The following is a 23,834-nucleotide window of genomic DNA, read 5'->3' as shown; positions in this document are numbered from 1 at the left end:
GTGTGTGTGTGTGTGTGTGTGTGTGTGTGTGTGTCTGTGTTTGTCCCCCCAACATTCCTTGACAACCAATGCTGGTGTGCTTACGTCCCCATAACTTAGCAGTTCGGCAAAAGACACCGATGGAATAAGTACTAGGCTTACAAAGAATAAGTCCTGGCGTTGATTTGCTCGACCGAAGGCGGTGCTCCAACATGGTCGTAGTCAAATTACTGAAACAAGTAAAAGAGTAAGAGATATTTCTTTCAAAATTCCAATTTTGTTTTTCACACATTCACTTATTTAGGCTGAAATATGTAAAATGTTAGAGAAAGAAACCCTGCTGTTTCTAGCAAAACAACTAAAGCAAAATTTTCTCAATGACCCTTAATATATTACTGTGGACTCAATTTACCATTTTGCTTATGTGGACTCCCTACCCCACCCCAAAAAATCTTTTGTGGATCCCAAGGGGTCATACAGACCTCAGTTAAGAACCACTGCTGCAGATGTGATTACAAAACCATAAATGTGGGGTGGCGGGAGGAAAATAATTAATTTAATCAACTCAGAACAAGATCAGTTCGTTTTATATACTAGCTGTTGAACCCAGCATTGCTCATGTTTTGTGTGAAATTAACCCCCCCCCCCCTCTGACCATTGAAATTTTACATGTGATTACAGCTGATGTCCATTAGTTGATGCCAGCTCTGGAATTAGATTAAAACCTTTACCACCTCCCCTACCACAAAATTTACCTAAATCTCAAATTTCATTAAAATCGCATGAAAAATATAAAAGTTACAGCCCAAAATAAAATCTCTACGGGTATTTGCACGCAAAAAGCCTCTTGATTCTATAAGACCATTGCTCAGGCACAATTACTGATATTTTGTCAGTGCCATATACTGACATCAACTCTCTGTCATGAGCCTCACTTACTCATCGATTTTCATCAAAATGGACAAAAAATGCATAAGCTTTAGGAAAAAAAAAACATCATTATGGGAATTTCCATTCAAACGCCTGATTGAGCTCACAGAAATCGATGCCAACTGAGCAGTACTGAGTTTTCGAAAAATTCCAGCCTTGTTTGAATTTCAGGGCATGTGATCTACCTATGTGCCAAAAATCATTAAAATCGGTTGGATGGTGTGGGAGGAGTTAGAGTAACCCCAAACACACACACAGACAGATGCTATTACACATTTATGTGTATAGATATATATAGTTAATCTAATCTGACCTTTGAGAATAAAGTGAACAGGATTTCAGATAAGTCCTTTTGATATGAGAAATATCTAAAACATTAAAAGTATTAGATATACAATTAGAGCGATTATATATGTTTCTTTTCTACTCGAGGTACAAAGCCCAAAATCTTTGGGGAGGGGGCCAGTTGATTAGATCGACTCTAGTGCACAACTGGTACTTAATTTATCGACCCCGAAAGGATGAAAGGCAAAGTCAACCTCGGCGGAATTTGAACTCAGAACATAAAGATAGACAAAATACCGCTAAGCATTTTGCCTGGTGTGCTAAAGTTTCTGCCAGCTCACAGACTATTATTCATATTATGGGCATATCTCTAACGTAATTTTTACGATATAATTTTTTCCTGATTTTATTTTCTAATATATACTTATACATATATATATATATATATATATATATATATATATATATATATATATATTTGATAGGATTGGATTGAATTACCCGTGTTCAGTCCACTGAAGAACGAAGACCTCAGCATGTTCTCTCCACCCAACCATGGTCTGATGTGGAAGCTGTGAATTTGAGTTCGAGATCATACCAGTTTGATGAGCCTACTTTACTACACTGGCTTGACATGGCTTGGCAGAGGGTTGCAGTTTTTATATTCTTACCCAAGAACTGATAAATCAATTACACTGACCCCAGTGTGTAACTGGTACTTATTTTATCAACCCCTGATGGAATTTGAACTCAGAATGTAAGGATGGATGAATGATCACTAGGCAATTTGCCCAGCATGCTAACCACTTGGTCAAAGTGTACAGTATTATATATCTATTATGCTAGCCTTAGCAATCAGTTTCACACTGGGGGTTTTATGGATGTTAAACAGGATGTTAGATTACAGCCTGCTTATGTAACCCTGCACTCTTCTGAGTTGGCATATATATATATATATATAAGTAAACAACAGGTTGTACGGAACATGGATAAAACAAAGGTAAAACAGAAAGAGCACAACAAACGGAAACCAACTAAACTCAATATGTGGGAAAATAGACGATAGAATGACAAACGGTAAACAGGACAAAAACAAGATACACGCATCATTTGCAGCCGATTTCCTCATCAGTAGGAGTCTGGAAAGTCCTTGTAGTTTCGCCCCCTTATCTCTGACATGTATACACACGGTATAGTACAAGGCAGTACCACACACAGAGAAAGGCAGACAGAGGCTGTTGTTAAGACCCAAGTCCATTTGAGTCAACCAAAACAGTATTCAAAGACATTCCCGCAGTGACCACCCTGTCATCTTTTGTGACATAGTGAATCAAAGATTACATTATTCAACGTGTCATTTGTTAGGACAGAAGGCAGCGATTTGAGGGAGATTTGGCTACCATTGTCAGCCGGTCGTACAAGCGACGTATCGGTTCCAAGTGTTTGAAATAATGGAACCACCTAAGAACACATAACTTGTACATATTTATAACTTTCCCATCGCCGTCACTTCTCTCGGAGAGAGGAAGAGAGGCAGAGATGGGGAGAAGAAATAGGCGGAGGAATATGAGAAGGGGGAGGGTAAAAAACAAGAGACGAAGTTGAAATGTCATCGCTAACAACGAACTCGGTTGAGAATCAATTCTGTTGTTTTGGGTTGCCACCTACGGCAGGCACCGCACCAAAATGCGGTGCATCTATCGATAGACACCTCGACCCACAAACATTATCATCATCATCGTTTTAATAACAGTTGAATGTGTAATCGAAAACCATCAAAATGATCATGGCCAATAGAATCGATATTAAATCAATAGGGAAACAGTCCACATTCACACGTCTGTTGCATACTGTTGCATGCACAATGCATACGTGTATATATATATATATATATATATATATATATTGTGTTGTATATCAGTAAATCTATACAGAAACATGTAAATATAAACATTCACACCAGGTGTGTGTATGTGTGTGATGAAGGTGGGACACGATCAGGAATTGACAAATACATGGATATTTCTCATTTGTAGAATTAAGTTTCGATCTGAAGGTTATTAACTTGGATAGCAATCATGGTAATATTTATGCATGCACGCTCACATACAAATATATGCATAAATGTATAAATACACGTAGCATTCAATATATATATATGCATACATATACACGTCATTTCTTTCTTTCTTTCTCTCTCTCTCTCTATATATATATGTGTATATATATATAATGAAAGTGGGAAAACGGAAATATATGCGAATATAAAACGATAAGATTTTACTTACCAGTAAAATAAAGTCACTTGTTTGCGTTTGTTTGAATACGTGTATGTTACACGAATGTATATAAGTATATTTGCATGTGTGTAGACGGTTAATATTATATTTTGGTGAGTATTGTTAATAAGAGCTGCAGAAGCTTCCCTTCGAGAAATTCTGAACGAAAGAGGAGGCGTTCAGAGATGGAACGAAGACAGTTTGGAGAGGCGCTAAACAGGACGAAAATAAAAACAGACATAAACACGAAAAAAACAAAAACAAAAAAAAGCTCTTCGACAATAACAATTTTGGTCAATAACAATGACCTAAGAAGACTGGTCTATGTTGGACAGGGACATCTTCTCGGTAATTCCTCACAGTTCAAATATAGGAATCCTAGGACAAGAACATATGATTTGGAGGTCGAAAAAAATGACTTTAGAGAGTCGAAATTAATTCTAGTGCTGTCTAAGAAGAAGGGTAATAAGTGTACGGATGTATAAAACCACTGCAATGCAACCGGCACGACACAGTTGATAGCGTCATGTAAGAGTCAGCTGAACGGGTGAATAGCCTGCTTGGCCTTTGTCTTTCTGCGCGTGTGTGCGTGCGTGTGTGTGTGTTCTGTGATGTGATGTGCGTGCGTGCGTGCGTGTGTGCCTGTGATGTATGCGTGCGAACGTCTGTGTGTATGTGTGTATCGAAAGCTACATGTGTCTTTGTGTGTGTATGTGTGTATCGAAAGCTACATGTGTCTGTGTGTGTGTGTGTGTGTGTGTGCGTGCATATATTAAAATATATATCTATATGTGTGTGTTTGTGTGTATCCAATTGAATGTGTGTGAGTCGAAAGTGCATTAGTCGCTGTGTACGCGTATCAAACTATGTGTGTGTGTGTGTGTACGTGAGTTTGTGTGTGTCCAGTTGAGAGAGAGAGTGTGTGTGTGTACCTGTGTATTGTATCAACCTAAATATATATGTGTATATGTTTGTTGTATCAGCTGAGAAAGAGAGAGTGTGTGTATTGATATGGTCTGTGGGTGTGTATGTGTATCGGACTAAATATATCTGGATATGTGTATGTTTGTATGTATCCAAGTAAGTGCGCGTGTCTGTGTGTTTATACAAATATATGCTTTTGTGTAGATGTTTGTCTATGTGTATCTGGGTGTGTGCGTGCGTGCGTATGAGTATCTGTATGTGTGTTGAAATATACATGTGTCAGTGTATATGTGTGAATTTGTGTGTATCCAGGGGTGTGTGTGTGTACGTATATATTTGCGTGTGTGTGTGAGTATGGAAATATAGACGTCAGTATATGTATTTGTTTGTGTGTACTTTTGTGTGCCTCTATGTGAGAGTGAATATGTTTGTGTCTGTGCCTGTGTACGTATATGGGACTATATATATGTTCTTGTGTATACGTGCTTCACAATGTGAATTAATGACCGAACAGTTTGTTATCACGACCCGTCCGATATGGCCAGGCTGATTCAGGAATCTATACCACTACGTGGAACTGGTGGACGGCATAATTCAATATTTGTATTTCCATTATAAGCTCAAACGTTAGGACGAATATGCTTGCTAGAGAGAGCAAGATATTCAACCGGTGCTATCAAATATTCATGTGTATATTATACCCAGGCATAGCGACAACAAAACCGCCAACGAAATGTTTGCTTTTAAGCGGACTTGTCAAAGTCTTAACAACGACAACCACATCAGCAGCAACAACAACAACAAGGTTAATTAAAGACAAAAGAACTTCAAATTCTCTGATATAGAAAAAGAGTGCAGCACAATTTTGAAATATTCTTAGACATTCTGCTTCCCAAGAATAAACTTTGTAGGCGCAGGAGTGGCTGTGTTGATAGGCGTAGCTGTGTGGTGAGACACTTGTTTCCCAATCACATGGTTCCGAGTTCAGTCGCACTGCGTGGAACTTTGGGCCAGTATCTTCTACTATGGCCTCTTGTGAGTGGATTTGGTAGATGGAAAAAGAAGCCTGCCGTATATATACTATATTCTCTAACATAATTAATAATTTATAGTACAGCTGTTTAATGCAAATATCGCTTGCTACCTCTAACGTTATTGTTATTGTTATTATCAATTATTTAGATTTTCGCCCGATAATAATAATATTTTGAATTTTTACTCATTCTTATGTTAAAAAGAAAAAAGTGTTAGTGAAAGTTATAAGAGTCGAGGGAGTTGTGTCTCATAGTTAGCTGGTTGTGACCTTCTTTTTCCCTCTGGTCGTTTATCTTTAGTGGCTGCCTGCTTGTGACTATGACTCTAGTTGTCTGTTCACTAACTAATTTTGCCTTGCCAAATTCTAGTATTTATAACAATCTAAAACCAGCCAGAAGGATAGACATATTGTTGAGAACAATAGATTTCGTTGGCGGCCTGCTATCTCTATTCTAGCTTTTGGTGGCCTAGAAGAGATTAGAAGGGTCAAGTGACAAAGCCGCTATTCTGCTTAGCGATGGCATCTGACAAATGTAACTGCTGTCACTCACAGAAAAACTATTGTTTTACTGTGAGAAAAGTGCTGTTGAACTGTTATACCTGCATGAAGTTCACTACATATATATATATATATATATATATATATATATATATATATATATATATATATATATATATATATATATATATATACTGTCATCTAAGAATCCATGCACTCATATATTTGCCAGTAGAGTGGATACATTAATCGAAGTGTACAGTATTATATACCCATTACGGCCGATCTTGCAAATCGATTTCGCACTAGGGATTCGACGGAATGCTCGGTAACAGTCCGATTATATAACCATGTGGTCTTCAGAGATGGCAGTTATGGAATGAAATATGGTGCATTCTACAACTGCCGTCTCTGAAGAGTGCAGCGTTACATAATCAGACTGTTACCTAACAGTCAGTTGAACCCCTAGTGTGAAACTGGTTGATAAGATAGGCGGTAATGGACATATAATATATATATATATATATATATATATATATATATATATTAATATAAATTTGAGTGATGTTTCTCTGTCCATTATGTTTTTATGTTCGTTAACTCCTCCTAGACTGTTGGTGCAAGGACAACGAAACTCAAACCAGCAACTCCCCTAATCCCAGGGGGTCTATATTTTTAAGGGCCACCTAATTGGGGCACCACTGACCTCCCCTATTTTTACTGCATTTAAACTAAATACATGGCATTCGTGACCAAATCGGAGCAATGACAACGAATTTCATGCCATGAATTCTCAGGGAGTATCGTAAGGAGGTTCAATTCCTGAATGTGTGTATACACGCGCGCGCGCGCACACACACACACACATTCAATTGGAGATTAAATTAGCCTCATTAAGGGATGATATCATCCAATGAGTTACTGGTTCAATACCTAATGTCTGTTGTGAACAATAATATTCATAAAACAATATATAATCCATGGCTTATAATTATTCAAAAGAAAGTAAGAAAATGGAGATATAACATTTAATGAAAATTTTTTATCGGCAAAAATCGAACATAGTCCCTTACAGCTGTTTCAATTAAGTCTGTTAGATTAAATGGCAATTATTAAAATCATTATATTAGGCGAAATCTCTTCAGAGGGGTAGAAAAAAGACATACAGTTAGGTTTTTAAATGTTGTATTTTAGAACCATCACAGCAGACTCAGGAGTGGCTGTGTGGTAAGTAGCTTGCTTACCAACCACATGGTTCCGGGTTCAGTCCAACTGCGTGGCATCTTGAGCAAGTATCTTTTACTATAGCCTCGGGCCAACCAAAGCCTTGTGAGTGGATTTGGTAGACGGAAACTGAAAGAAGCCCATCGTATATATATATATATATATATATATATGTGTGTGTGTGTGTGTATGTGTGTGTTTGGATGTCTGTGTTTGTTGCCCCCCACCATCGCTTGTCAACCCATGCTGGTGTGTTTACGTCCTTGTAACTTAGCGGTTTGGCAAAAGAGACCGATAGGATAAGTACTAGGCTTACAAAGAATAAGTCCTGGAGTTGATTTGCTCGACTAAAGGTGGTGCTCCAGCATGGCCGCAGTCAAATGACTGAAACAAGTAAAAGAATAAAAGAATATATGTATGTATATATATATATATATATATATATGCAGTAAGTAAGATCAATAACTCAATACCTTTTAATCTTCAAAGCAGTTTATTGTTGTTTGATAATATTATTATGAATTTGCTATCGATATAGTTGCCCTTAACTCCAATATCTCTTATCTTTTGATTGGTTATCAGCACCGATGCCTGTCAGGCTGAAATGTTTGTCCTGTGATTATGGAGTTTCAAGTTTGGTTCCACCGAATGATACCAAGATTAAAAGCTTTCCATATGCAACCCTTAGGTTGAGCAAATTCTCTTGAGTCAAATATGGTAGGGGGAAATTGTGTAGAAATCTACAGTGTTTGGACAATATAAGGACACAGCTGGAGACAGTGTTTTCCAGGGCTAAATAACAGTAACATTCAACTGCCATGTTATAATAATCTTTACTCAATAATAATAATAATAATAATAATAGTAGTAATAATAATAATAATAATAATAATTATTATTATTATTATTATTATTATTATATATATATATGTTGTGCTTGAGAGGAAGATCCCATCAAGCTGAGCAAAATCACAGTTGTGGTGGATGCCAGTATCATGCAAATGGCACCCGTGCTGGTGGCACATAAGAGCACCCATTACATTCTCAGAGTGGTTGGCATTAGGAAGGGCATCCAGCTGTGGAAAACCATGCCAAATCAGACTGGAGTCTGGTGCAGCCTTCCAGTGTGCCAGCCCTGGTCAAACCATCCAACCCATGCCAGCATGGACAATGGACGTTAAATGATGATGATGATGATGATCTATATATTTATAAATATGTATGCACGTGTGTGAGTGTGTGTACATAAATATATGTATGCACACATACGCACACACACACATTGTATATCACTACAATATGGACAGCAATTCTGCATGGTAGTGAGATGTGGGCCCTAAATGCAGAGGACATGCAAAGGTTAGAAAGGAATGAGACTCATATGCTCTGCTGGATTTGTAATGTAAGTGTACATGTTTGACAGAGGGCTGGCATATTGAGAGAGAAGTTAGGCATAAGAGGAATTGGTTGCTGTGTGCAAGAGAGGAGACTGCACTGGTTTGGTCATGTGATGCAGACGGATGCCTACAGCCCCATAAAAAAGTTCCGATCTCTCAAAGTAGATGGAAATCATGGAAGAAGGAGACCCAGGAAGACTTGGGACAACATACTGAAGGTTGACCACACAGGACTGAGATGCCTGGTACCTTGCTGTACTCAAAAAAACCCTTCCTCATACACAGCAGAAGTGTTAAGTCCATCTCCCCTGTTGAAGAGGGATGCAGCCTGCAAGAGTGCTGTGCTGGTACCACGTAAAAGCACCCAGCATACTCTGTAAAGTGGTTGGCGTTAGGAAGGGAATCCAGCTGTTGAAACCAAGCCAAATCAGACTGGAACCTGGGGCAGCTCCCCAGCTTCCCAGCACTGGTTAAACAGTCCAACCCATGCTAGCATGGAAAACAGACATTAAAGGATGATGAGGATAATGATATATAAATATATATATGTATATGTGTGTGTGTGTTTGTGTGTGTGTGTGTGTGTGTGTTTGTGTGTGTGTGTTTGTGTGTGTGTGTTTGTGTGTGTATGTATATATATATATATATATATATATATATATATATATATATATATATATATATATATATGTATGTGTGTATATATATATATATATATATATATATACATACACACATATATATATATGATGTCTCAGATAGTAGAACTTGAGCAGTTGCCCAGTCTAACATCTCCGCCAAAACAGTGGTTACCCTTAGCAAGGTCCACTCAGTTGTAAGTATTACACTGTCAGCTCTGGTCTAAGGAGTACTTTCTCCTTTCCTCTCATGTGTCACAGAAATCCAGCAACAGACCATGGCATCTGCTCTTCTCTCTTTTGCTGAAGTGAGGCACAAACAAAAAGAAAGAAAGGAACACACTTGTTGGTCTTTAATGTACCAATCCAGGAGAAAAGAGTGAGAGAGAGCAAGAGAGAGGCTATAGCAGTTGCAAATGTACTGAAATAGTATCTGGAAACTGAACTGTGTCCTGTTATTGATAATCAATTCATAAATCAATCAAAAAAATCATGTAAGTGTGATAAATGGAGTCAGTTGTTTAATTTTTCCAGCTATCAATATATAATTAGCTTGATCGACCTGTTTCATGGTAAGAGTTTGGTCCAACATTACAAATCAACAAAATGCTCTTTCATCAAACAGTTCTCAGGTTGCCTATACTGGTCAGCTCTCTGGACACTGCTTGTTTACAGCTGGGTGGACTAAGTGAAACAAAAGATAAATCTTTTGTTTCACAGTACATTAAAATGTACTTTGAACATAATGGCACAAACTAGCAATTCGACATATTATATGTCTGACCACCTACAACTTACATTTTAAGTGCTCACCTCTACATATGGCCAATGCTTTTTATTATGCATTTTTATTTGTTCCTACCAAATATTTTCTGCTGTTGGTACCATATATTTCCAAGATATAGCCTCCCAGATCATCACAGATCCTCTTCCATGTTTAACAGTTGGAAGAAGGCAGTCTGGGTCAAATACTTATTTTGGCTGTCTCCACATATATATTCAGCTGGTGGTTGGAAATAAGGTAAAGGATGACTTGTCCAAGAAAATAACATTCTTCCACTGCTCTAGGGACCAATTCTGTAGGGTTTTACTCAACTCTAAATGCTTTGCAACGTTTGTTTTTGAAAGTAGTGGTTTTCTGATTGCAGTCCTCCCATGAAATCTGGCTTCGTGCAGCTCCCTGCGAACAGTTTTTCTGGAAACTGGGTTCTTGTGCTGGTCATTAAGCTCTGCAGTAATTTTGGGAGCTGTACTTTTGTGATCCTTTCTAACAATTCACGTAAGAGTCCGACAGTTCCTATCTGAAAGTTTGGGATTTCTTCCGGAGTTTTGTTTCGACGAGGAGGTCTTTTCTTTTTTCTCAAAGGCTGTCATTACTTTCGAGATAGTACTTCTTGATACACCAAATATTTCGGCTGTTTTCGTTACGCTAGCGCCTGCAATACGAGCACCAACAATTTTACCACTTTGAAAGTGTGATAGATCTGTCATTTTAATGAATTTTAATTGTCTTTTTCTGATGATATTTGAAAAGAAACAGCAATTTTAGCAAGACATATTAAGCAACACTAATAATAAATGAAAAAAACATAAAAACAAACAAGCTTTTGATGGTTTTATAGATATTTCAGTATTATGATGCTATGATGTTAAGTGTTTCCATTATTTTGTGTGTAAACAACAAACAGATGTATTAGTTTAACGGTTGAGAAGTGAGAATTTTATATCATCATCATCATCATCATCATCGTTTAACATCCACTTTCCATGCTAGCATGGGTTGGACGATTTGACTGAGGACTGGCGAACCAGATGGCTACACCAGGCTCCAATCTGATCTGGTAGAGTTTCTACAGTTGGATGCCGTTAAGATAATGCTTTTTACATGCCACCAGCACAGGAGCTAGTCAGGTGGGCCTGGCATCAGCTACGTTCGGATGGTGCTTTTTACATGCCACCGGCACAGGAGCCAGCCAGGCAGACCTGGCGTCGACTACTTTCAATGGCAGATATAATCCCCACCTGGATGGGACACTGGTCTGTCGCAGGATTACTCGTTTTTTCCAGCTGAGTGGACTGTAGCAACATGAAATGAAATGGTTTGCAAAGAGAACACAATGTGTCACCCGGTTCAAGAATTGAAACCACAATCTTATGATCATGAGTTCAACACCCCTAACCATTTAGCCACATGCTTCCACACACACATACACATATATACAAACACATATTTCATCACTACCATCTTGTCTTTTTCCCGGCTACTCTCACCTACCCCTATATGTGTGGTGGTCATGTATTTTCTCTATAGCAAGACACCTGTGCTTGGCCCTTAATTGTATTTAAGCCTCTCTCAACCCGTGGCACAGAGCTACCTCCCCTTCTCTAGTACTCACTTCCCCACACATAGTCATGGGAGATTTTTCCTTCTCCTCTGTTCTTTTTGTCCTGTAAGTTACAAGGTAACCTCACTAGTGCCAGTGGCACGAAAAGGGCACTCAGTGCACTCTGTAAAGTGGTTGGTGTTAGGGAGGGCATCCAACTGTAGAAACCAAGCCAAAGTTGACGTTGAAACTTGGCACAGTCCTGCAGCTCACTGAATCCTGTCAAACTGTCCCAGTCCACACCAACATGTGAAACATATTAAACGATGATGATGATGACGCCGATGACCACAACGATGATGACAATAACAATGATGACAACAATAACAACAATGATAATGATGATGATATATATTATACACACAAACACACACTGACACATATATGCATGCACACACTTGTATGTATGTATGTATGTATGTAAGGTCTACCTTGGCAATGATCAATATCATTCTGCAATGCCAAGGGTGATGCAAAAGATAATGGTTCTACTGTCACCAGGTGTTACACCTGTCTACTTATGACCTTATCTACTTCACTCAGGTCAACTACCTTTAAAAATCTTTATTTTGCTTTCTAAATGAAGTGATTCTTGCTCTCAATGTAGATTTTTTTAATCCTAGAACTTCTTCTTCTTCTTCTTCTTATTATTATTATTATCATTGTTATTATTATTTTATGTTTTACTTTTGCTTTGCATTTGTACAAGTTGGATTCAAGTCTCGGCCCAGAGACCTCACGAGACAACAAGTTAGAAGTTCATGTTGGTGTTATGCCTAGAGTACCATATATTTGGTTTTGCACATAGTGTTGTTATAGAGAATGTTTAAGAAACCATAAGAAAATTATGTTTGTTTTAAAATTGGAGATTACATAGAAAGTATTTTGCATAGGATATGGGCAGTTCCCATGAGCACTATCTTTTGAATTTCTGCCATTTTGGAGGTTTCCTGATATCTGAGCTAGGTATCAATGAGCCCCTTTTGTTATCATTCCTAGGGCACCTATGACAACAGGTATTGTTTTAGTCTTTAGGTTCCACATTTTGCTAATTACTATTTCAAGATCTTTATATTTGCTCAGTTTTCGGTAGGTCTTGACAGATACGTTTATATAGATTGGGACAGTCATATCAATGAGGAGGCATGATTTTTGTCTGAAGTCTTTCAGTATGATGTCTGGCCTATTTGCATCTATCTTTCTGTTGGTTTGAATGGTGAAGTTCCAGAGGAGTGAGATGTGATCATTTTCAAGCACTGGAGGTGGTTTTGTGTTCCCACCAGTTTTATCATGGGGCAAGTCCAGGTTTTTGCAAATTACCCAGTGAATATATTGTACAACTCTATCATGTCTGTTGAGATACTCTGTAGGCGCAAGAAGACTGCACATGGAGACAACATGATCAATGATCTCATTTTGTTGTTGACATACAAGACATGTTAAGCAGTTGCCGTTCTTTAATATGTTGGCCTGGTAGTTCCTTGTAGGTAGGTATTGATCTTGGGCTGCTATGATAAACCCTTCTGTTTCTGATTTTAAGCCAGAAGCCATTAGCCATTGATGAGCATTATTTACTTATTATTATTATTATTATTATTATTATTATCATTATGAAGGTAGTGAGCTGTCAGAATCGTTAGGACACTAGATGAAATGCTTAGCAGTATTTCATCTGCCGCTACATTCTGAGTTCAATTTCTGCCGAGGTCAACTTTGCCTTTCATCCTTTCGGCCCACGAGCAGCTCTCCACCACAAAGCCAACTCCCTCACCCCAACAACAGGAAGAAAAGCAGCAAAAAAAAAAAAAAAACAGCAAAAAACAACCACACGCAAGTCGCCCCAACAAATTTCAACAGTTACAAAAATCAATATATTCAACAGACAGTCTCAAACCGCGGCCACAAACAACGGCAACACCAACGTCCTCTCAACGATTAGCCAGAGATGATTTTTAAAATGAGAATATCTGAAATAAACTTGACTGCTCTCACAAACGAGAATACTAAAAATGAACCTAAACACTCTCAAAAATTAAGTAAAAAAATAGGAAAAATAATCCAGAATCCTTGTCCGGGAACAAATCGATCCCAAAATATAATCAGTTTGGGCCAGTTACGAGGCCAAAAATTCCTGAAAGTTTCATCCGAGTCCATCCAGCGGTTCTTGAGATATCTTGCTCATGGACAAACAAACACAACTGAAAACAATACCCCCGCCTTTGCTAAGGCAGAGATAAAAAAAAAAATGGGCAAAGTTGTACCCAACGGAATTTAAACACAGAACTCAAAAGTATGCAACCAGATAGGCAATTTATATTTTGTCTACCTCTTGACGGGTTCTGCAGTCATATTCACAATGATATTTGATGTAGGATTCGGTCAAAATGATAATCGTTAAAAGAATAATAGTCGGGATGATGAAGATGATTGCAGTAAACACTGATGCAATAATAGGTATTTTGTTGAAAAATGGAAATTTACAAACAATTTTTTTTTTTCAGAATCGTAATCTTCGTATTTTTCTACGTATTTCGCAAAAAAAAAAAAAGAAATTTCTGGAAAAAGTGAAAAATGAAAAGAGACGGGGGTGGGGGTGGGGTGGGGGTGTTTGAAATTTTGGAAATGCGATTTTTGAAAATTTATTTTTTCTGAATCGGATCCTCCATAACGTAGGATTCCGTAAAAAAAAAAAAAAAATCAATATATATATCCATTTTACCGAAAGTTATGACGGAGAAATTGGATCTTGTGAATTTTCCAAAAGTCCGCTCCCAAACCACCCCAGGGTCGTTAGCGCAATTTTATTTTTTTTCATATTCGTTTTCTATATAGTTGTTAACACCCAGCAGACTGGATTTTTTTTTTTTTTTTTTGTACATGAGTGAAGATCTTTATATTAACCGGGGTTAACTTAGAAAGCTTCATAATTTCTTTATTAAACACACAAAACCATTCTATAATCGATCAGTTTTATCAATTTATGCCTCGATTCATTATTAACCCAACCTGTTTCTACACATCTTTCGTTGAAACATGGAGAAGAGAAAGAGAAGTTAAAAACGTAAGGTTTAGAAAGGTTTGCAAAAAAGAAAAATTATTAAATCGGAGAATGCACAGCTGGAACTAGCAAGAAAACTCACGTAACCTTTAAAAAGCAGGTGTAACATATAATATTGATTCTTAGTATTGTTATAAGGTTACACATTTTGCTAGTAAGCGGAGGAAATCAATAAGATCGATCTGGTTAATGGTAGGTATTTTACCAATCAGTGTATAAAGGGACGTAACTACTGTTAGGAACCTCATCTGCCGTTTCTCTTATTGGCCTTAAGTTTTATAAGATATTGTAATAATCCTTTCTACTATAGGCGCAAGGCCTGAAATTTCCAGTGAGAATGTAGATTGTTTACATCGACCCCCAGAGCTCAACTGGCGCTAATTTCATCGAGCTCAGCGTAACTCAGAACTCAAAGAAGGACGAAATGCTGCTGACGGTTCTGCCAGTTCACTGCCTTGTAAGATATAGTAATGAAAACATGATTTTGAAAGATTTTAAAAGTAAATCATCATGAACCGCAGGACACACACGATTGGTTACTCGAGATCAGGACATTTCTCTGATCGGCGTTCCGTTGTGAGGAATGTTGCGATCTAGCTCACTTATTGCAGGACTCAAGGGTAACAATTTTGTGGGGAGGGGGCAAGTCGATTACATCGACTGCAGTTCTTGATGAGACGAAAAGCAAATTTGACTTCAGGGGAATTTGAACTCAAGTTGTAAAGAACTGGAAGAAATACTGCCAAGTACTTTGTCTGCTCTGCCAACGAATCTACCAGCTCGTTACCTAATAAAGAATGTCCAAAATAATTATTTTAATTAGACTATTGTGTTTAATATGAAGTTTTACACCACCCGACAAGGAAGTCTCTATATGGTTGCTTGGCCTGCTAGAAGTACCAGCTAAATATTCTTCAAATTATAGGATAATAGGTAATATGGTTCCAGTTTATACTGTCCGAATAAAAGTTGGTATGGTCATAGCTGGAAGTCTTTCATCCTGTTGCATAGCTTGGGGGCAATAGGAGCAGTCCGCCCCGGGCGACACTTTTATGGGGGTTGCGGGGCATCACTACTGGATATGCTGAATAAGCATTTGCAAAGGTGAAGGCTGAGGCGGGGACCAAACTGAAGGGCAGCCCTAGGCGTCACACACTCTATCTACGGCGCTACTTTCATCACAGTTCTACTCATTCGTGGCTGATATGAAGCTAAACAGCAACAATATAGTTTTATTTCGGTGTTGGACCATTTACGTATGAGCAAACGTTATCAAGAAGCAAGCCGCATGAGACGTGACTCATCATCAGAGGGGCCGAACTACTAAAAAGAAAAAAATTGTTATTTTCCTCGCGAAATGAGGCGTGCCATTCAGAATGTCCTGCCGGCTGCTGTTTGCCCATGACTAATTTATAGGTAAATGTGTTTGACTTGTCCTTAGTAACGCTAATAACCGACCGAGTCATTAAAAATAAGAAGTTCGATCATTTATGATATAAGGGACATATTTTAGAGAAACATGTCGAGATTAATGTTAAATGGAGTGGAAATTGTTATACAACAATCTCAGCTTATATTATTAATATTTATCTTTCATCTGTCGAGCTGGTTAAATGTGTGTTTATTGATTGGTATGAAGTTTAGCTGCGTGTTGTTCCATTATAAAACAAACTCAAAAATTTATTGAAGCAACAATTATTTTTACAAGAGAAAAATACAATATTTCTATGATTACATAATGGCTCGCCAGTTGTGTATTGTGGTGTGTTTGAAGCGAACGGCGTTCATAGTTATATTAATGACAGAAAACATTAACTTCACGTAAGGGGTGGGGATAATACTCTGTCCACCATAGTCGAAGATTCTTTTAACCCAAGGCTGAGCTACACACACACACACACACACACTTACACATGTGTGTGCATGTATAGGAAAAATAGAAGTTGAAAATGCACTGAGAATAGTTAAAACGTTTTTATTAATATAGTTAAAGCTATAACTCGTTTCACAGTTTATACTGATTTTCAAAAAGTTCAAATAGAAAGGCGTGGCTTTTGTCGCAGCTGTCTTGCTTCTGACTAGTGTTTGAAACGTGCTCTATTTTTATAGGGAGTTCATGGCTCAAATTAATATATGTTTTGAATAGGATTTGATCCCACCGACCTTAAATCTAGACCAATCATAGCAGGCCCGAGCTGTGAAACACACAAACTCAGCAACTTTTTAGATATATTACTGAAACCTATTTTAAAATACACACCAACTCTTGTAAGGGACGACCTGGACCTGTTAAACCACCTCTCAAAATCCATAAACAATGATACCCCTATTGTATTTTTTGATGTGGTAACTCAATAACAATCCCATACCAATATGGACCAGAGGCAATAAATTTCTGGTTTGAGAAATTCCCTCAAGAAATTTCAGACAGAAGATTGAAATTTATCCTCGGAAACATTTTTGACTTCAATGGCAATATTTACAAACAAATATGTGGGACTGCGATGGGGGCAAAAGTTGCACCAACTTACGCCAATCTAGTCATGGCATACATGGAGGTCCAGATATATGAACAATCTAAATTAATATATAGCTTGAACTTCCACAAATATCTACTAGAAAACTGTAAACGTTACTTAGATGACTGCCTAGTCCTATTGACGTACACATTTGAACAACTTATAGATTTCAAAAATTTAATCAACAGTATAAACAATAATATCAACTTTACCATGGGATACAGTAAAACTCAACTGCCATTCCTGGATATACTAATCATCAAAAGAGATAAAATCATTGAAACAGATATTCACTACAAACAAACAGATTTTAAACAATACTTACTGTTCTCCACATGCCATTCCAAACACACGAAGAATAATATCCCTTTTAATCTAGCAAGAAGAATCTGCACAATTGTCTCAAACCCTGAAACTCGCAATAAAAGACTCCAGGAACTAAAACAAGTACTACTTAAAAGACAATAGCCATTAATGTTAATAGACAACGGAATAGAAAGTGCGAAAGAAATAAATATCGAAGAAGTACGAAAAACGAAAAACGCTCCAGATACATCCAATACTCTACCTTTTATTACAACATACAACCCAAGAAACACAGAGGTATACAATATTATTCACCAGAACAAACCACTACTAAAACAAGACCCAATAATGAAACAAGCATTCGAAATACACAAAATAATCAAAAGTAAAAGACAATCAAACTCCCCCCCCCCCCAAATTCCTCACAAGTGCTAAATTACCTTCCACATTTCCTACACCAACAGTCAAAAAGTGTGGCCGCCCCAATTGCGGGGCCTGCATCAACCTTATTGAAGACACACTATACAAATTCAAATCAGGACAGATTTTTACCGAAAAAAATCACTTTACATGTTCTTCAAGGAATTTAATATACGGTATCGAACGTCAAGGATGTAATGAAGATTACATTGGTCAAACAAAGCTTACTCAAGAAATAGACTGACCATTCACCGACAACAAATACGAGACCTCAGTACTAAACAGATTCCACTGAGTGGGCACATAGACATATGTGCAAAAAATAAGTCCCCCAAATTCCAAGTCTTCCCACTCTACCTATGTTCAGCGAATATCACAGACGAAGCACAGATAAACAAAGAAAATTCTTTCATACAAAAGTACAAACCAAGACTTAACAAACTTTAACAGAGTACATACACAAATAACTATTCACACACAAACTCATTCTGCCGCTTATCATGAGGAACCTACACAGCTAACAATCTAAACTTTAGCCGATGTACTACATACAAACGACTCCTGTTCACTCTCCCACTAGACAGATTAAATTTGGAGTGCCTTGGTTATAACTAAACATGTTCACTCAACCATGTCAGCCTTCATTTTGGGTGCAAAATATACTTTCACGTGAAACTAACGCACGGACCTAGCGGGAAACGTACAAAAGGTTATAAACTTAATCACGTGTTCATTCTCTACAAACACTTGACAGAAAACATTCAGAGCATCGATTGTTTGGACCTGTTCAGCCAACCGCGTCAGTTTTAACGTCCGATGCCAAACGTTATCACTTGATACTAACTAACGGATGTAGCGAGAAACCTACAAAAAATGTTAAGACCGGTCATGTGACTATTCTCTACCAATCAAATCCTATTCAATACATATACTAATTTGAGCCATGAACTCCCTATAAAAATAGGGTAAGCTTCAAAGACTAGTCAGGAGCAAGACAGCTGCGACAAAAGCCATGCCTTTCTATTTGAACTTTTTGAAAATCAGTGTAAACTGCGAAACCGGTTAAAGCTTTAACTACATTAATAAAAAATATTTTAACTGTTCTCAGAGCATTTTCAACTTCTATTTTGCCTTTATTTCTACTCATGTGGAATAAAATAACTATATATATATATGTAGTGAAACTACCTCCCGCCATTAGATACAAACTACTATCGCCATTACATACAATCTTCTCATTTAAATATAAATAAATGCGAGCGTAGTAGAGAACCCATTCCTTGTCATCACGTGACTGATTATTATTCGAATCGGCAACTTCTTCGAACCTTTCCCGCCAGAACGCAAACTGACCAATCACGGCCCCTAATAAGGTCACGTGATAGAGTAAAATTCTGAAGGCATTTGGCGCCCTCTTAACGCTATATATAGATCAATTCATACCCCCCAAATTTGTCTCGGTCCAGTTTCTCTTTGAGAACTGTTCCGTGTACCACACGACAGCAGCAGCAGTTCCAGCGACCACTTCAACAGCTTCGTCCAGCCAACGATGACCACCGCCGTCGCCACATCAGCAACAAGAGTCTACGACTACTATCCAGCATCATCGTCATGACCAACACGATTCTACGATTACTACTACCGAGCATCAATCTCCACCAGCGTCAACACGACTTACTATGTACACCACACCAAACTACCGCGGCACATCTCTCTCTTCGATTCTGTTAGGTGACTCAGCTTCACCACGGTAAATAAACAGACAAGAGTTCTTAAACAGACAAGAAATTCTCAGCCAGCGACGAACATCTGTATAACAAGAAATACGGCCCGGCATCGATGCCACGACATCACAACTAGTGATCAGCACTGCCACACTCAGCCTCCCCTCACTTTCACATACAGAACTTTTCCTATAGTGTACTAAAGATCTGGTATAATTGCTCACGTGTTATTGACTCTTTCTATCTGCTGTAAACACTCATACACACATGTATCACTCACATACACACTTTTCTTTGTATGACGGCCTGTCTTTGATTATGTTCTTATATGTCGCATTCACACTCTCACACAGACATACATCTTTAACGCCATAATAAATATCTCTGTTATTCATCTTATACGGTTGTGGTCTTTCATTGCTGGTCATCTATGTTATCGTCGCATAACATATCATGTATATCATCTTTGATATATATTTGTATGTTCGACCGTGTGACACGTTTAAATAAAAGGAGTCCTCTGTTTTTCCATTCGTCACCATATCTCCTTTTTGAGTTCGCACGGTCGTCCCTTACACACACACACACACACACACACACACACACACACACACACACACACATATATATATATATATATATATATATATATATATATATATAAACTGTGAAATATATATATATAGAAACTATGAAAATCAGTTGTGCATATATATATATATATATATATATATATATATATATATATATATATATATATATATATATATATATATGCACAACTGATTTTCACAGTTTCTATCTACCAAATGAACCCAATGTAATAGAAACAAGAATCGTGATGCTTTAAAGTAAGTAAATTTATCTTTATATAATAATGGTTTAAAATTTTGACACAAGGTCCGCGAGTTTGGCGGGAGGGTCATGTCGATTACATCGACTCAAGTGCACAGCTGCTACTTATTTTATCGATCTCGAAGAGATGAAAGGTAAAGTCGAATCCGGCAGCATTTTAACTTAGAACATAAAGACAGGAGTACTAATAGTTTTGCCTGCTCGTTACCTTTTAACTTTATACAATGATAGCTGACATAAATGCTAATTGGTTGGTCCTCAAGTCACGTTTTACATTGCATAGAGAAAGGGAGAGTGGGAGAGAGAGAGAGAGAGAGAGAGAGAGAGAGAAAGAGAGTAAAAGAGAGATGCAGAGGGAGTTAACATAAGAAGTGCAAGATGAGAGCACATACTAGGCTTAGTGGCAGGCAATGAATAGAAGGAGGCTACACAGACAATGAGAGAGAAAGAATATTAGAGACAGAGGAGGAGGACAGAATAGTTACGGGCGGGGTTATACAAATGAGGGATAAGGAGGCTCTCCACAAACAAAAGTACAACAGTAGCCAGTATATTCGCGTTCGAATCTGCCGGAACATATTAATAATGAATACGCGCTTTGGGGTTTTGCTTTATTTAATTTTATTTTATATTTTTCTTTTGAAAATTACAATTCATTACATCGTCTTGTGTAAACGCTAAAAAATTCAATAGAAGTTAAATGATAATGATTGTATATATACCATATTTTCTGCAAAGATATATTTCCATATTTATCCGTTATATGATTGGTAAAACTCTAGTTCGTATATAACCCATACTATAATTGATACTATGGTAATTAATGTTGACTAATTAATCTTGTACCAATATGTATATGAGTTTTTTTAGTCACAAACATGCTAATATTTTAATAAGTAGTTGAAAGCGGCGAGCGTCGGGAAAATGCTTTACGGCATTAATCGCGAGGTTAAAACTGCCTTCCATCCTATCCAGGTCGATTAAACAAAGTACAAATTAAGTCTTGCTGTGAAGGAATATCGACTAACCCTCCTCCAAGAATTTTTTGCCCGAGTATCTTAAATTAGAACAAGACAGTACTTTTGAAGAGACAGCTGACTGAAATGGAATAAATTTTTACATGATAATGATTCTGGTCGGCGTAACTTATGGATATGAGACGGCATTTTCTTTTTATTTATTCAGAACAGACTCTGTGTTGACACAGCTGGAATTACTAACTCTAACTAGTTATCTTACAGCTTGTTAGGTTCTACATTGTTTTTCATACATTCCTGATCAATAAAACCAATTTATCAAACTGTGTGATTCGTTCGTTCCCTTGTCCAGCTGCATCCAATAGAAATTATTCTTATATTTTATTATACGACATTACCAAGCCGAACATATTGGTCTGTTATAACAAGGACAACAATTTTATCTTGTTAAAGTCAACAGTTTTCCCCCTTCGATCAAGACCATAAAGTCAGCACCAATCTCGAGACATAATTATTGCAAAATATTCATAGTTGTCTCCCTTGAGCATGATTCCATTCGATTCGCTAAATTGAAAAAATGTTAAAAAATAAAACTTCAGAAAAATATTTATTCAAAATAACTTGGTGACAAAAAATTAGCCTAAGAGGGGTTGAACTAAGATATAATTCATGATAAGAAGATAGGGTATGCTTTTGTGTTGGCTGCTATTAATAGCAAGTCGAATAACCACATAGAGGCTTCAGTCTCACAGTGACAATAAATAAATAGTTAAAATCGCATCAAATCATTCGTTGCTGTCTGTAGGACTCACATAGAACAAAGTAACGGCTTTCAAACCGTGTGTCGCAGCACGCTTGTATACAGCAAAGGTTATCCCAGGTGTCCTACAAACTTTAACAATATAATTTAAGGTTTCTAAAAATACTGATGCAAGAGCGCTCTTAATTTTGCTGTTCAAATTTTGATATAATTTTAACATAATTGACTAAATAAACCCGAAAATATGTAACTCCAAAAATAGCTAGAATAAAAAGGACTCCTGTATAAAATTTTTACGCGATGTTTTCAGTTTTAAGACTTAAGATTTTGGTTGTGTGAAAAGATCTGTATTCCTTAGCTCAAAACGCAGCCGAAATATATCTGTGATCGAAGCGTTGCGAGTGAATTTAGTAGACGGAAACTGAAAGAAACCCATCATGTATATATTTATATATAATTAAGGTTCCGTTAAATTAGGTACTTAAATTGAGGTATCTTCCTAGGTCGGTATAATCCGCACACCCAAACAACATTAATTGAATATTGAATATCAAGAATCCGTGCATGGGTGTTTGTACCTGATATTCCTGCCGTGTGTGCAGACAACGCAACTCAGCTAAGTGAAGATATTCGCTCTTGGTAATTCAGACATGTACTTTTATAAAGGTACTTTCTGTAGTATTTCTAAAGTGCAGATTCCAAGTGAGGTGAATAAAATATGAGTAACAAAGATGCACAGGTACCAATTCATTACGGTTGTTTCAAGCGACTCAGATGTAATGTTTTCATTAATCAATTAAAGGAGTAGCTTGAAACGGCCGTAATGAATTGATACCTGTACGTCTTTGTTACTCATATACATGGACGGTTTGACCGAGGACTGGAGATCCAGCGGCGGCACCAGGCTCCAATCTGATCTGGCAATGTTTCTACAGCTGGATGCCCTTGCTAACGCCAACCACTCCGAGAGTGTAGTGGGTACTTTTACATGCCACCGGCACAGGAGTCAGTCAGGTGGTACTGGCATCGACCATGTTCAGATAGTACTTTTTACGTGCCGCCGCCACGGGGGCCAGTCAGCGGGTACTGGCATCGGCCACGTTCAGATGGTGCTTTTTACGTGCCACCGGCACGGGGGAGGGGCAGTCATGCGGTCCGGGCATCGGTCACGTTCGGATATATATATATATATATATATTCTTTTACTTGTTTCAGTCATTTGACTGTAGCCATGCTGGAGCACCGCCTTTAGTCGAGCAAATTGATCCCAGGACTTATTCTTTGTAAGCCTAGTACTTATTCTATCGGTCGCATTTGCCGAACCGCTAAGTTACGAGGACGTAAACACACAAACCTCGGTTGTCAAGCGGGGATGGGGACACAGACACACAAACATACACACACACACATATATATATACGACGGGCTTCTTTCAGTTTCCATCTACCAAATTCACTCACAAGGCTTTGGTCGGCTCGAGGCTATAGTAGAAGACACTTGCCCAAGGTGCCATGCAGTAGGACCAACCTTTTTCTTTTACTTGTTTCAGTCATTAGACTGCGTCCATGAGACACGACCTTGAAGGATTTTAGTCAACAAATCGACTCCAGAACTTGTTTTAAGCCAAATACTTATTCCAAC

The 23,834-nt window shown here is 37.7% G+C and overlaps 1 protein-coding gene across 6 annotated transcripts in view; it reads right to left on the bottom strand.

Moving 5' to 3' along the window:
• The window catches only part of LOC106879756 (cytosolic carboxypeptidase 1), a 68,620-nt gene extending 62,844 nt beyond the window's left edge, over positions 1-5,776 (bottom strand). For 4 of the 6 annotated variants that reach the window (XM_089349969.1, XM_089349966.1, XM_089349967.1 and 1 more), the window contains exon 1: positions 3,483-5,447. The gene's annotated coding sequence lies outside the window, so the exon portion shown is untranslated. Of the gene's footprint in view, positions 1-3,482 lie in introns of all 6 variants that reach the window. The other 2 variants (XM_089349964.1, XM_089349965.1) reach the window with 1 other exon arrangement.
• Between the last annotated feature and the right edge of the window lie 18,058 nt (positions 5,777-23,834).

Source organism: Octopus bimaculoides, chromosome 3 (genome assembly GCF_046866305.1).
Source record: "Octopus bimaculoides isolate indiv1 chromosome 3, ASM4686630v1, whole genome shotgun sequence".
NCBI classification, from domain to species: domain Eukaryota; kingdom Metazoa; phylum Mollusca; class Cephalopoda; order Octopoda; family Octopodidae; genus Octopus; species Octopus bimaculoides.
Note: the sequence above shows the minus strand (reverse complement) of the source record. Positions and strands in the feature narration are given on the sequence as shown.